We start from the raw sequence: 12,858 nt of genomic DNA, 5'->3' as shown, positions 1-12,858 counted from the left end.
CCCCTCAGAGACATCAGCCTTGCTGCCACCAAATCCCAATATCTTCACTACTGTGCTTACTTGAAGATCATTTTCCCTGAGTCTGGCCTCCTCGTCATGTTACTCACATGTTACCATCCAAGAATATGTTAGAAACTTTGTCAAGCACCTGCAACCTAGCTGCGAGGGAGTCTGGAGCTGTGAGTTCTGACTCCTACATTGAGGTGGTGGGATTCATAACGTGGGAACTGAGAACTGCAAAAACATGGCTTCTAGCAGCCTAAGGCTGCATGCCTGGGACAACCCAGCCACCTCCCGAATGCCTGTCTGGAAAAGCTCAGGGCTGTCAAAGGAATTTATGGTCTGTTCTAGCCAACACCTGAGGAAAGGCATCTGATCTCCCTTAGAGCATTTATCAGAAAGGACTTGCAATTATGAATACTTTTTCTGTCCCCTCCAGATGTTTATGTATCTCCTACAAGTCAGGAGTGTCTTTTTCAAGAACCTGAAAACAATTTCTCTAAAATGTTATCATCAAGAGGGATAGGGCCTCTGTCTCCCAGTCTGTGTGGGAGGAGAGAATCCTAACTTCCATAATTACCAGCTATCAGACACAGCTGGGCTAATCACATGTACACCTGGCAACCCTTTGTAACTTTCTACTTGAGTTCCCTCTTTCTCCCCCTCCCTGCTCCTTCCATCTCCTTTTATTTTTTTTTATTTTTTAATTTTTTTTTTGCGGTACGTGGGCCTCTCACCGCTGTGGCCTCTCCCATTGTGGAGCACAGGCTCCGGACGTGCAGGCCCAGTGGCCATGGCCCACGGGCCCAGCCGCTTGCGGCATGTGGGATCCTCCCGGACCCGGGCATGAACCCGTGTCCCCCACACCGGCAGGCAGACTCCCAACCACTGCGCCACTAGGGAAGCCCCCCTTCTCCTTTAAAAATGCGCTGTCACCTCTGTACAAATCAGAGCCCAGTATTTCCTGTGCTGTCAGTAGTTACTGAATAAAATCTGTTTCGATCACTTTTCCTCACGTGCAGCTGTATTTATCTTTGACAAAACTTTCCCAAATATAAAAAGATGATTTAAAGCATGATTGGCAGCCATGGATATGGCAAATATCACAGGGGTTTAGTTGTTCTTTATTTTTTTAAATTACTTGCCTCTTGCCAGGAAGGAGGTAAGGAATCATACTAATAGACATTATCCAATAAGAGGGATAAGATAAGGCTAAAAAGGAAAAATTAAAAGTTCTGAGAGAAAGGAATTATTTTGGTTAGGGTACAGACTAAGCTGGTATAAATAAAGAGACCCCAAAATATAATGTTTAAACTAGGAAGAAGTTTGTCTCTTACATAATAATCAGGAGATACCTTCAAGAGCTGGAAGGGTGGCTCCTCCATCATTAACATGTGGTTTCTGTCACTGAGTCCAGGTTGGCTGTTCTGGTCTTAGCATCCCCTCCAGAGGGAAGTGGGGAGTGGGGGGGGGGGAGTAGTAGAGTGTCTGGCCCATCCTTTTAAGGGCAAGACTTGGAAGTAGTGTACATCCTTCCAGCCACACGCCATGGTCCATAACTAGGCTATTTGGCCACAGTTATCTGCAAAGAAAGTTGGAAAAGACATCTCTGGTTAGGTAGCCCTATGTCCAATTTAAATTCTTATTTTGAAAGAGGAGAATGGGGGGGGATGTTGGGGTGGGGCAGGCATGGACAACTATGGTCTGTCACAGAGAGAGCACAAATATCCAAAGTTAAGAAATCTGTGACTGAGCTATGCCCACCAGAGCAACAGTCAGCTCTACCCACCACCAGTCCCTCCCATCAAGCCTCTTAGATAGCCTCATCCACCAGAGGGCAGAGAGCAAAAGCAAGAAGAACTACAATCCTGCAGCCTGTGGAACAAAAACCACAGTCACAGAAAGATAGACAAGATGAAAAGGCAGAGGGCTATGTACCAGATGAAGGAACAAGAAAAAACCCAGAAAAACAACTAAATGAAGTGGAGATAGGCAACCTCCCAGAAAAAGAATTCAGAATAATGGTAGTGAAGATGATTCAGGACCTCGGAAAAACAATGGAGGCAAAGATCGAGAAGATGCAAGAAATGCTTAACAAAGACCTAGAAAAATTAAAGAACAAACAAACACAGATGAACAACACAATAACTGAAATGAAAAATACACTAGAAGGAATCAATAGCAGAATAACTGAGGCAGAAGAACGGATAAGTGACCAGGAGGACAGAATGGTGGAATTCACTGCTGTGGAACGGAATAAAGAAAAAAAAAGGATGAAAAGTAATGAAGACAGGCTAAGAGGCCTCTGGGACAACATTAAATGCAACAACATTCACATTATAGGGGTCCCAGAAGGAGAAGAGAGAGAGAAAGGACCAGAGAAAATATTTGAAGAGATTATAGTCAAAAACTTCCCTAACATGGGAAAGGAAATAGCGACCCAAGTCCAGGAAGCACAGTGACTCCCATACAGGATAAACCCAAGGAGAAACATGCCGAGACACATAGTAATCAAATTGGCAAAAATTAAAGACAAGGAAAAATTATTGAAAATAGCAAGGGAAAAATGAAAAATAACATACAAGGGAACTCCCATAAGGTTAACAACTGATTTCTCAGCAGAAACTCTACAAGCCAGAAGGGAGTGGCATAACATACTTAAAGTGATAAAAGGGAAGAAACTACAACCAAGATTACTCTACCTGGCAAGGATCTCATTCAGATTAGATGGAGAAATCAAAAGCTTTACAGACAAGCAAAAGCTAAGAGAGTTCAGCACCGCCAAACCAGCTCTACAACAAATGCTAAAGGAACTTCTCTAAGTGGGAAACACAAGAGAAGAAAAGGATCTACAAAAACAAACTCAAAACAATTAAGAAAATGGTGATAGGAACATACATATCAACAATTACCTTAAATGTGAATGGATTAAATGCTCCAACCAAAAGACACAGGCTTGCTGAATGGATACAAAAACAACACCCATCTATATGCTGTCTACAAGAGACCCACTTCAGACCTAGGGACACATACAGACTGAAAGTGAGGGGATGGAAAAAGATATTCCATGCAAATGGAAATCAAAAGAAAGCTGGAGTAGCTATACTCATATCAGATAAAATAGACTTTAAAATAAAGAATGTTACAAGAGACAAGGAAGGACACTACATAATGATCAAGGGATCAATCCAAGAAGAAGATATAACAATTATAAAAATATATGCACCCAACATAGGAGCACCTCAATACATAAGGCAACTGCTAACAGCTATAAAAGAGGAAATCGACAGTAACACAATAATAGTGGGGGACTTTAACACCTCACTTACACCAATGGACAGATCATCCAAAATGAAAATAAATAAGGAAACAGAAACTTTAAATGACACAATAGACCAGATAGATTTAATTGATATTTACAGGACATTCCATCCAAAAACAGTCAATTACACTTCCTTCTCAAGTGTGCACGGAACATTCTCCAGGATAGATCACATCTTGGGTCACAAATCAAGCCTCAGTAAATTTAAGAAGACAGAAATCATATCAAGCATCTTTTCTGACCACAATGCTATGAGATTAGAAATGAATTACAGGGGGGCTTCCCTGGTGGCGCAGTGGTTGAGAGTCCGCCTGCCAATGCAGGGGACGTGGGTTCGTGCCCCGGTCTGGGAGGATCCCGCATGCCGCAGAGTGGCTGGGTCCATGAGCCATGGCCGCTGAGCCTGCGCATCCCGAGCCTGTGCTCTGCAGCGGCAGAGGCCACAACAGTGAGAGGCCCGCGTACTGGAAAAAAAAAAAAAAAAGAATTACAGAATGTAAAAAACACAAACACATAGAGGCTAGACAATAGGTTACTAAAGAACCAAGAGATCACTGAATAAATCAAAGAGGAAATCAAAAAATACCTAGAGACAAATGACAATGAAAACACGACGATCCAAAATCTATGGGATGCAGCAAAAGCAGTTCTAAAAGGGAAGTTTATAGCTATATGAGCCTACCTCAAGAAACAAGAAAAATCTCAAGTAAACAATCTAACCTTACACCTAAAGGAACTAGAGAAAGAAGAACAAACAAAACCCAAATTTAGCAGAAGGAAAGAAATTATAAAGATCAGAGCAGAAATAAATGAAATAGAAACAAAGAAAACAATAGCAAAGATCAATAAAACTAAAAGCTGGTTCTTTGAGAAGATAAACAAAATTGATAAACCATTAGCCAGACTCATCAAGAAAAAGAGGGAGAGGACTCAAATCAATAAAATTAGAAATGAAAAAGGAGAAGTTACAACAGACATGGCAGAAATACAAAGCATCCTAAGAGACTACTACAAGCAACTCTCTGCCAATAAAATGGACAACCTGGAAGAAACGGACAAATCCTTAGAAAGGTGTAACCTTCTAAGACTGAACCAGGAAGAAACAGAAATATGAACAGACCAATCACAAGTAATGAATTGAAACTGTGATTTAAAATCTTCCAACAAACAAAAGTCCAGGACCAGATGGCTTCACAGGTGAAGTCTATCAAACATTTAGAGAAGAGCTAACACCCATCCTTCTCAAACTCTTCCAAAAAATTTCAGAAGAAGGAACACTCCCAAACTCATTCTATGAGACGAACATCACCCGGATACAAAAACCAGACAAAGATACTACAGAAAAGGAAAATTACAGACCAGTATCACTGATGAATATAGATGCAAAAATCCTCAACAAAATACTAGCAAACAGAATCCAACAACACATTAAAAGGATCATACACCATGATCAAGTGGGATTTATCCCAGGGATGCAAGGATTCTTCATTATACGCAAATCAATCAATGTGATACACCACATTAACAAATTGAAGAATAAAAACCACATAATCGTCTCAATAGATGCAGAAAAAGCTTTTGACAAAATTCAACACACATTTATGATAAAAACTCTCCAGAAAGTGGGCATAGAGGGAACTTACCTCAACATAATAAAGACCATATATGACAAACCCACAGCAAACATCATTCTCAATGGTGAAAAACTGAAAGCATTTCCTTTGAGATCAGGAACGAGACAAGGATGTCCACTCTCACCACTATTATTCAACATAGTTTTGGAAGTCCTAGCCATGGCAATCAGAGAAGAAAAAGAAATAAAAGGAATACAAATTGGAAAAGAAGAAGTAAAACTGTCACTGTTTGCAGATGACATGATACTATACATAGAGAATCCTAAAACTGCCACCAGAAAACTACTAGAGCTAATCAATGAATTTGGTAAAGTTGCAGGATACAAAATAATGCACAGAAATCTCTTGCATTCCTATACACTAATGATGAAAAATCTGAAAGAGAAATTAGGGAAACACTCCCATTTACTATTGCAACAAAAAGAATAAAATACCTAGGATTAAACCTACCTAGGGAAACAAAAGACCTGTATGCAGAAAACTAGAAGACACTGGTGAAAGAGATTAAAGATGATACCAACAGATGGAGTTATATACCATGTTCTTGGATTGGAAGAATCAATATCGTGAAAATGACTATACTACCCAAAGCAATCTACATATTCAATGCAATCCCTATCAAATTACCAATGCTATTTTTTTACAGAACTAGAAGAAATCATCTTAAAATTTGTATGGAGCACAAAAGAACCCCAAATAACCAAAGCAGTCTTGAGGAAAAAAAACGGAGCTGGAGGAATCAGACTCCCTGACTTCAGACTATACTACAAAGCTACAGTAATCAAGACAATATGGTACTGGCACAAAAACAGAAACATAGATCAATGGAACAAGATAGAAAGCCCAGAGATAAACCCACGCACCTATGGTCAACTTATCTGTGATAAAAGAGGCAAAGATATACAATGGAGAAAAGACAGTCTCTTCAATAAATGGTGCTGGGGAAACTGGACAGCTACATGTAAAGAATGAAATTAGAACACTCCCTAACACCATACATAAAAATAAACTCCAAATGGATTCGAGACAAATGTAAGACCGGACACTATAAAACTCTTAGAGGAAAACATAGGAAGAACACTCTTTGACATAAATCACAGCAAGATCTTTTATGATCCACCTCCTAGAGTAATGGAAATAAAAACAAAAATAAACAAATGGGACCTAATTAAACTTCAAAGCCTTTGCACAGCAAAGGAAACCATAAACACGGCGAAAAGACAACCCTCAGAATGGGAGAAAATATTTGCAGACGAATCAATGGACAAGGGAGTAATCTCCAAAATGTATAAACAGCTCATGCAGCTCCATATTAAAGAAATAAACAACACAATCCAAAAATGGGCAGAAGACCTAAATAGACATTTCTCCAAAGAAGACATACAGATGGCCAAGAAGCACATGAAAAGCTGTTCAACATCAGTAATTATTAGAGAAATGCAAATCAAAACTACAATGAGGTATCACCTCACACCAGTTCGAATGGGCATCATCAGAAAATCTACAAACAACAAATGCTGGAGAGGGTGTGGAGAAAAGGGGACACTCTTGCACTGTTGGTGGGAATGTAATTTGATACAGCTACTATGGAGAACAGTATGGAGATTCCTTAAAAAACTGAAAATAGGGCTTCCCTGGTGGCGCAGTGGTTGAGAGTCTGCCTGCCGATGCAGGGCACACGCCCTGGTCTGGGAAGATCCCACATGCCACGGAGCGTCTAGGCCTGTGAGCCATGGCCACTGAGCCTGCGCGTACGGAGCCTGTGCTCCGCAACGGGAGTGGCCACAACAGTGAGAGAGGCCTGCATACCGCAAAAAAAAAAAAAAAAAAAAAAAAAAAAACCTAAAAAAAACCCCCTAAAAATAGAATTACCATATGATCCAGCAATCCAACTACTGGGCATATAACCAGAGAAAATCATAATTCAAAAAGACACATGCACCCCAGTGTTCACTGCAGCACTATTTACAATAGCCAGGTCATGGAAGCAAGCTAAATGCCCATCAACAGACGAATGGATAAAGAAGATGTGGTACATATATACAATGGAATATTACAGATATTCTGTATATGGAATATACAGAATATTACATATATACAGTGGAATATCAGCCATAAAAAGGAACGAAGCTGAGTCATTTGTTGAGACATGGATGGATCTAGAGACTGTCATACAGAGTGAAGTAAGTCAGAAAGAAAAACAAATATAGTATATTAACGCATGTATGTGGAACCTAGAAAAATGGTACAGGTGAACCAGTTTGCAGGGCAGAAGTTGAGACACAGATGTAGAGAACAAACGTTCTGAATTGGGCGATTGGGATTGACATGTATACACTGATGTGTATAAAATCGATGACTGATAAGAACCTGCAGTACAAAAAAACAAACAAAAAAACCCAACTAATACTAAACTTTCTTTGGGTTATTTGTATGTAAATATGTTAATGTAAATGTTTCAGACATTACATGAAATTTCTAAAAATCTTATATGTTCTGGTATAATGTCATAAGGCGTAATTCTAGTTATTACTTTAAAATGTATATCTCAGAAATAACTAAAAAAAAAAGAAATCTGTGATCATATGCAACGTTCTATCGTGGGGGGCATGTTCTGTCACGCACAGTGTACTCAGCCCATGACCAATAGCGAACGGGGAGTTGGTGAATGAATACACCAGCATCTTCCCTCATGGTTGGGACAACTTTGAGGCATATTCTGTAATGTTCTTAGAGTTCCCTGGAGGGGAATGAGCTATAGTTGCCTACGTGCCACTTTTCAAGAGAATTGACCACTGTTAACATTTTGGTATATCCTTCCAGATATATAAACACAACTTGATTTTAATGGCTGCACGTTATTCCATCGTGAGGACAGACAAAAACTTATATTGGTACATCCAATTCTAAGCACTGGGTCCTTCCTTATATTTTACTATTATAAAAAGAGCTGGAATAAATATTTTAACCAAATTTTTGTTTTTTATTTCATCAATAAGTAGATCCAAAAGATAACTCTCATTTGAAAAATAGAATAGTAATAACAATAGTATTGCCACACCAAAAAAATTAAACAATAATTCCATAATATCAGCAAATATTTAATGTTCAGATTTCTCCAATTGGCTCATAAATGTTTGATGCGTTTAGGAACATTCCCTTTGATAACTAAATCTTGACGTACATGCTCAAGTAGCTCTTTAGGATAAATGCTTAGATTTGAAAAATTACTGGGTCGAAGGTATATTATGCCTAGGTCTAGAAAGATGTTCTCACTCATTATCCTTAAACATTCCAAAAGAACATTTTGTAAGAATGTGACAAAATTCCCAAGTGGATGGGATAAGGAGGGAATCTTTTTATTTGAATCTTTCATAGGCTGATAACGGAGGGGAGATAATGCTCTGAAAGGTTTTTAGGGATTTACTATAATAAACCTCAGGCTGATTTCCCTCCTGTCTCCTTTCCTCAGCATCAGGGGTCGGGAGTTCCTCCCATTGTATTAAGTAGCCTCTCTGGAGGAGCATGTACCCCTTCTCAATAGACCAGGTGGTCTTCCTGAAGGAGCTGGCAACCCTCACTCAGCAATCAAGAATCTGTCTGTAGAACCTGTTATCTTCCTAACAGGAAGATTTATATCTCACTCCAGTGAAGTTTCTGTGCTACCCTGCCCTCTCAATGCTAAGTTATTTGCTATTTTATATTTATCTAAATTTACATTTATATTTATAATTTATATAGAAGCAGGATTGTAGTGGAAACGGCTAGACCGACCTGGGTTCAAATTCTGACTTGGTCAGTTACTTGCTGCATGATCTTGGGCAAATTACTTCCCTTTTCTGAAATTCAGTTGTTTGGGAGTATAATGATAGTTTCCTCAGGTTGCTACAATGATGGAGTAACTTGGCTACTTCAATAGATACTTGTTGAATGAGTGAATATTTGCTTACTAGAGTCTTAGGGTTTTTTGTTTTTGTTTTTTGAGCTAGAAGAAATCTTAGTGCACACTGTCTTTATGTTAGAAATAAGAAAACTAAGTTCAGAGAAAATGTGAAATTTGGTCTTCATTTAGCATTTATTAAACACTGAGTCTGTCAGGCACTGAAGATATGGTAATTAGCAACAGATGGTTGCTGCTTTCAAGGAGTAAGGAAGGACAGACATTTTTTAAAAAGTGCTAGACTGAGCTAATATGCGGTATTATAGAATAACCTAGTGCTGTGCTGTCCAATATGGTAGCCACTAGCCATGTGTGTTGTGTGGCTATTTAAATTTAAATTAATTACAATTAAATAAAAGTAAATTTCAGTTCTTCAGTCACATTAATCACTTTTCAAGTGCCCAGTGGCGGACAGTGCAAATACAGAACACTTCCATCACTACAGAACGTTCTACAGGATAGTGCTGCTTTCGACTTTCTCCCCAGAATAATATTCATATGCATATCTACTTCAAATTCATACAATTTAAGCGTGTTTGCACCTTGATGAAAGCCCCTTACAATACAGGCAAGAGATGGGGCATCGGTAACTAAAAGTGAAATCAAAGATAAGAGTTTTATTATAAGCCAGAGCCCAAACTTGTGAAAACTTCAGCTTAGAACAGTTTCTGGCTGAGTTGGCTGCAGCAGAATAATGAGTCAGTTGTTCATTTCAACAGGGATGGGCCCCGTTTCCTGTGCCTCGTGGGGAGCCCTGTGGTTTGGGCATATGCGGCCACATGCTGATGTGTGCACTCTTCGGACAGGGAGAGAGGGAGAGAGGTCCTCACAGCTTCCCTGAGATTTCACTGAAACTACATCACTTCTCTCACAATTTACTTGCAGTCTGTTTAATTGAAGACGTTACATGGCTTTCACTTCCAGTAGGCTATGTTCACTCTGTGATTACTTATTGGGTGCTTTCTATGTCCCAAGGATTGGGCTAAGTGCTACAGATATGAAGACGACTAAGACAAGAAGTTTATAATCTAGTAGAGGAGACAAACCTAAAACTAGCTAGTCATAACCAAGGCAAAACCAATGAAATAAGTGCCGGAACAGGCAAGGTACTGGGAAATTGGAGAAAAGGAGAGATTAAATTCATTTTAGAGGACTAGGGAAGGCTTGAAAAAGGATAAAGGCATTTGAGAGTAGCCCTACAGGATATGTTGAAACAGAGTAGCATGGAATATGCTGTCACTGGGAATTATTCCACATTCAAGTTCTTGAAGTTTGCAATTCTGTACACGTTGTGATTTCTCCCACTCCTTCTTTCATACTGAACTTGCTCTGTCTGCCTGGAGACTTCCAGACTCTCAAGCCCACCTTCTTCTCATGGTCCTTCATGTGCATCCAGGTGGGACTCCATGGTCAGAGTTTTCAACCCATTTTTGTCAGCGCTCTGTTGTCCTCTGGCTTCTGTATTTATCTGTCTTGCCCATCCCTGAACGTGCCTTGTTATATTCAAGGTAATTTATTCAGCATGAGGTCTCTCAACAACCCTCCAATCTAACTCAACACTGCTTTGTGTGTTCCCCAGTTCTCTCCCCCACCCTCATCCTCCTTGGAGGGGGAATTCCTCTCTATGAGTAGCTCCTTATCCCGTCCTTTCGCTTCTCTACCAGAACCTAGTTCTACGCCTTATCTCCCCTCTTGTGTCTTCAATTTTCATTGCCTCTCTCCATAGGGGCTCTCTCCATAGGGGCAGATCCAGGTTTTGTAGGGCCTGAAGCTTATTCAATCTTGAGAGCTCTCTTCAAGAAAAAGAATACAAAATTACAAATACCAACTTAAAACCCAAAGCTCATATTTATACAGAAGGGGGCCTATGCCTGTGTAAGGGGCCCTAAATCTTAAGTGACACAGTAAATCCACCTCTGTCCATACTATAATAAAAACAATACAAACCCCCAAAGCTTCCCTTTGCTATGCTACTACATGACTGTTCATTTCTCTTTCTCATCACTCTGAAACCTTTCAAGGTAGTAGTCTGCATACACTGTCTCCACTTCCACCCCATGCCCATCATTCTATTGTTTTCTCTAAAACACCATTGACCTCCTAATCCCTAAAGCCCACGGCTTTTTCTTGGTCCTGATCTTTCTTGCCCTTTCCACAAATAATTTGACACACGGGTCATCCTCTGACTTTCGACTTCGACTATCATCCCGTTTAGCTGATCCACAAGTATATGTCCCTTGCTCTGACTTCCCTTATAAACTCCAGACCTATAATACAATTCTCTGTGTGAGGTCCCATCAGCACCTCAAATTCATCTTTGTCTGGCTGTGTCAATAGTATCACTCCTTCCCAGCCACCTGCCCTAGAAATTTCAAATTGTTACTTTAAACAAAGCAACACTTCTCTCCCTTCCTCTATCCCTGAATCAGCTCTAAGATCTAGCAGTTCTACTTCAGAAATATCCCTAGAATCAGTGTAGTCTTTCCATGCCCACTGCCATTTCTATTTCGGTGTTTCTCACTATTGACTTGGACCAATCCAAAAGATTCTATTGTTTGGAGCCGGAGAATGTCTGAGTTGGATGTGACTTGCTCCATGGAATTAATGGCACACCAGATCTAGAATCTGGGTTTCCTGCCTCTTCTTCGTGGGCTACTTGACAGTTTTAAACCCATTGTAATCTATTTTGTGCACTAATGCCAGATTAATCTTCTTAAAAGTGATGACTCTCACCAAATGAAACTGCAGTAGTCCCAGGTATTTCAGGTTTCCAAAATCCAGGCTCAAATAAAATCTCAACTATATCTTCTTTTTGGCACCTTGCTGTACTATATAATCAGCTGGGCTCTTGGATGTTCTCTGAACATGGCCATATTTTTATGAAAGTAATTTCTCGAATTAATTTCTTCCTCCTCTGATATGTCATAGTTCAGTAGTTTGAACCTCTTATCAAATGTGATCTGATGTTGTCTTTATTTATGAGTCTGTAGTAGACATTATGGTTGACTCCCCAATATCCATTCCACCCCAGATGACTGGAAGTCCAATGAATGATCCCATCCATTTACCTGTGATTGGTTTAGGGGTAGGCTTGTGACACATTTCTGTCCAACGACACGGAAGAGAAGTCAGCTGGGTATATTCTTGGAAAATCCTCATGTCTTGGAAGGAGACATGGAAGAAACAGTCCTTTCTGATTCTGGATATTGTTATGTCTGGATGTGACCTGCAAGAACAGCTCCAGCCACCTTGCTCTCAGCTTGACAAAGGAAATAGAGAGTCTGCGCTCTTGATATTATCAAAGCTTTAATCAACCAATCCTAGTGCCTGCCCTGATTCTGGACTTCCTATTACGTGAAGTAATATATTTCCTTATTGTCCAAGCCGCTTTAAGTCACACTTTTCTGTTATTTGCACCAGGAAACAATGTTTTGTTTTTGATGCTAGATTTTAAGCTTCTTGAATTCGGGGACTGTATCTATTTACATTTCTAGCTCTCTTAGGGCTTGGAACACAGCAGATACTCAAAAAATGGGATTGTGAAATTAATATATATATATATATATTTCTGAGATATAACTAGTAAAAGTGTTTGCAATTTATAAAGCTCTATTTTCTCATAGCAATTTAGAGATAACAAAATAAAGTTTAGATAGATTAAATAACTTATTCAGGGAATTTTATTTCTCAAAATCATACCAAGTTCTGAACAATTTGTTCTCTTTGTCTCAAGTCCTGGTCTGTGACTGCCATGCCTGTTAGGGTCCCAAGAGTACTGGGGACTGCAGGAAAAAAAAGCAGCAAGCCACACTTGTGCTTAACCCAGCAATAATGCCAATACAGTATCCTAGTTATTTCTGGCTCAGAGCTCAGGACTGGAACCCCTTCTTCTCCCAGTCCCAGTTCATAGTGGTACCTCTAGTGCCAGGGCCAGGAATCCCCATAAATACAACACTTTACAT

Source organism: Hyperoodon ampullatus, assembly GCF_949752795.1.
Source record: "Hyperoodon ampullatus genome assembly, chromosome: 3".
NCBI lineage: Eukaryota > Metazoa > Chordata > Mammalia > Artiodactyla > Ziphiidae > Hyperoodon > Hyperoodon ampullatus.
This window is presented reverse-complemented; position numbering follows the sequence as displayed.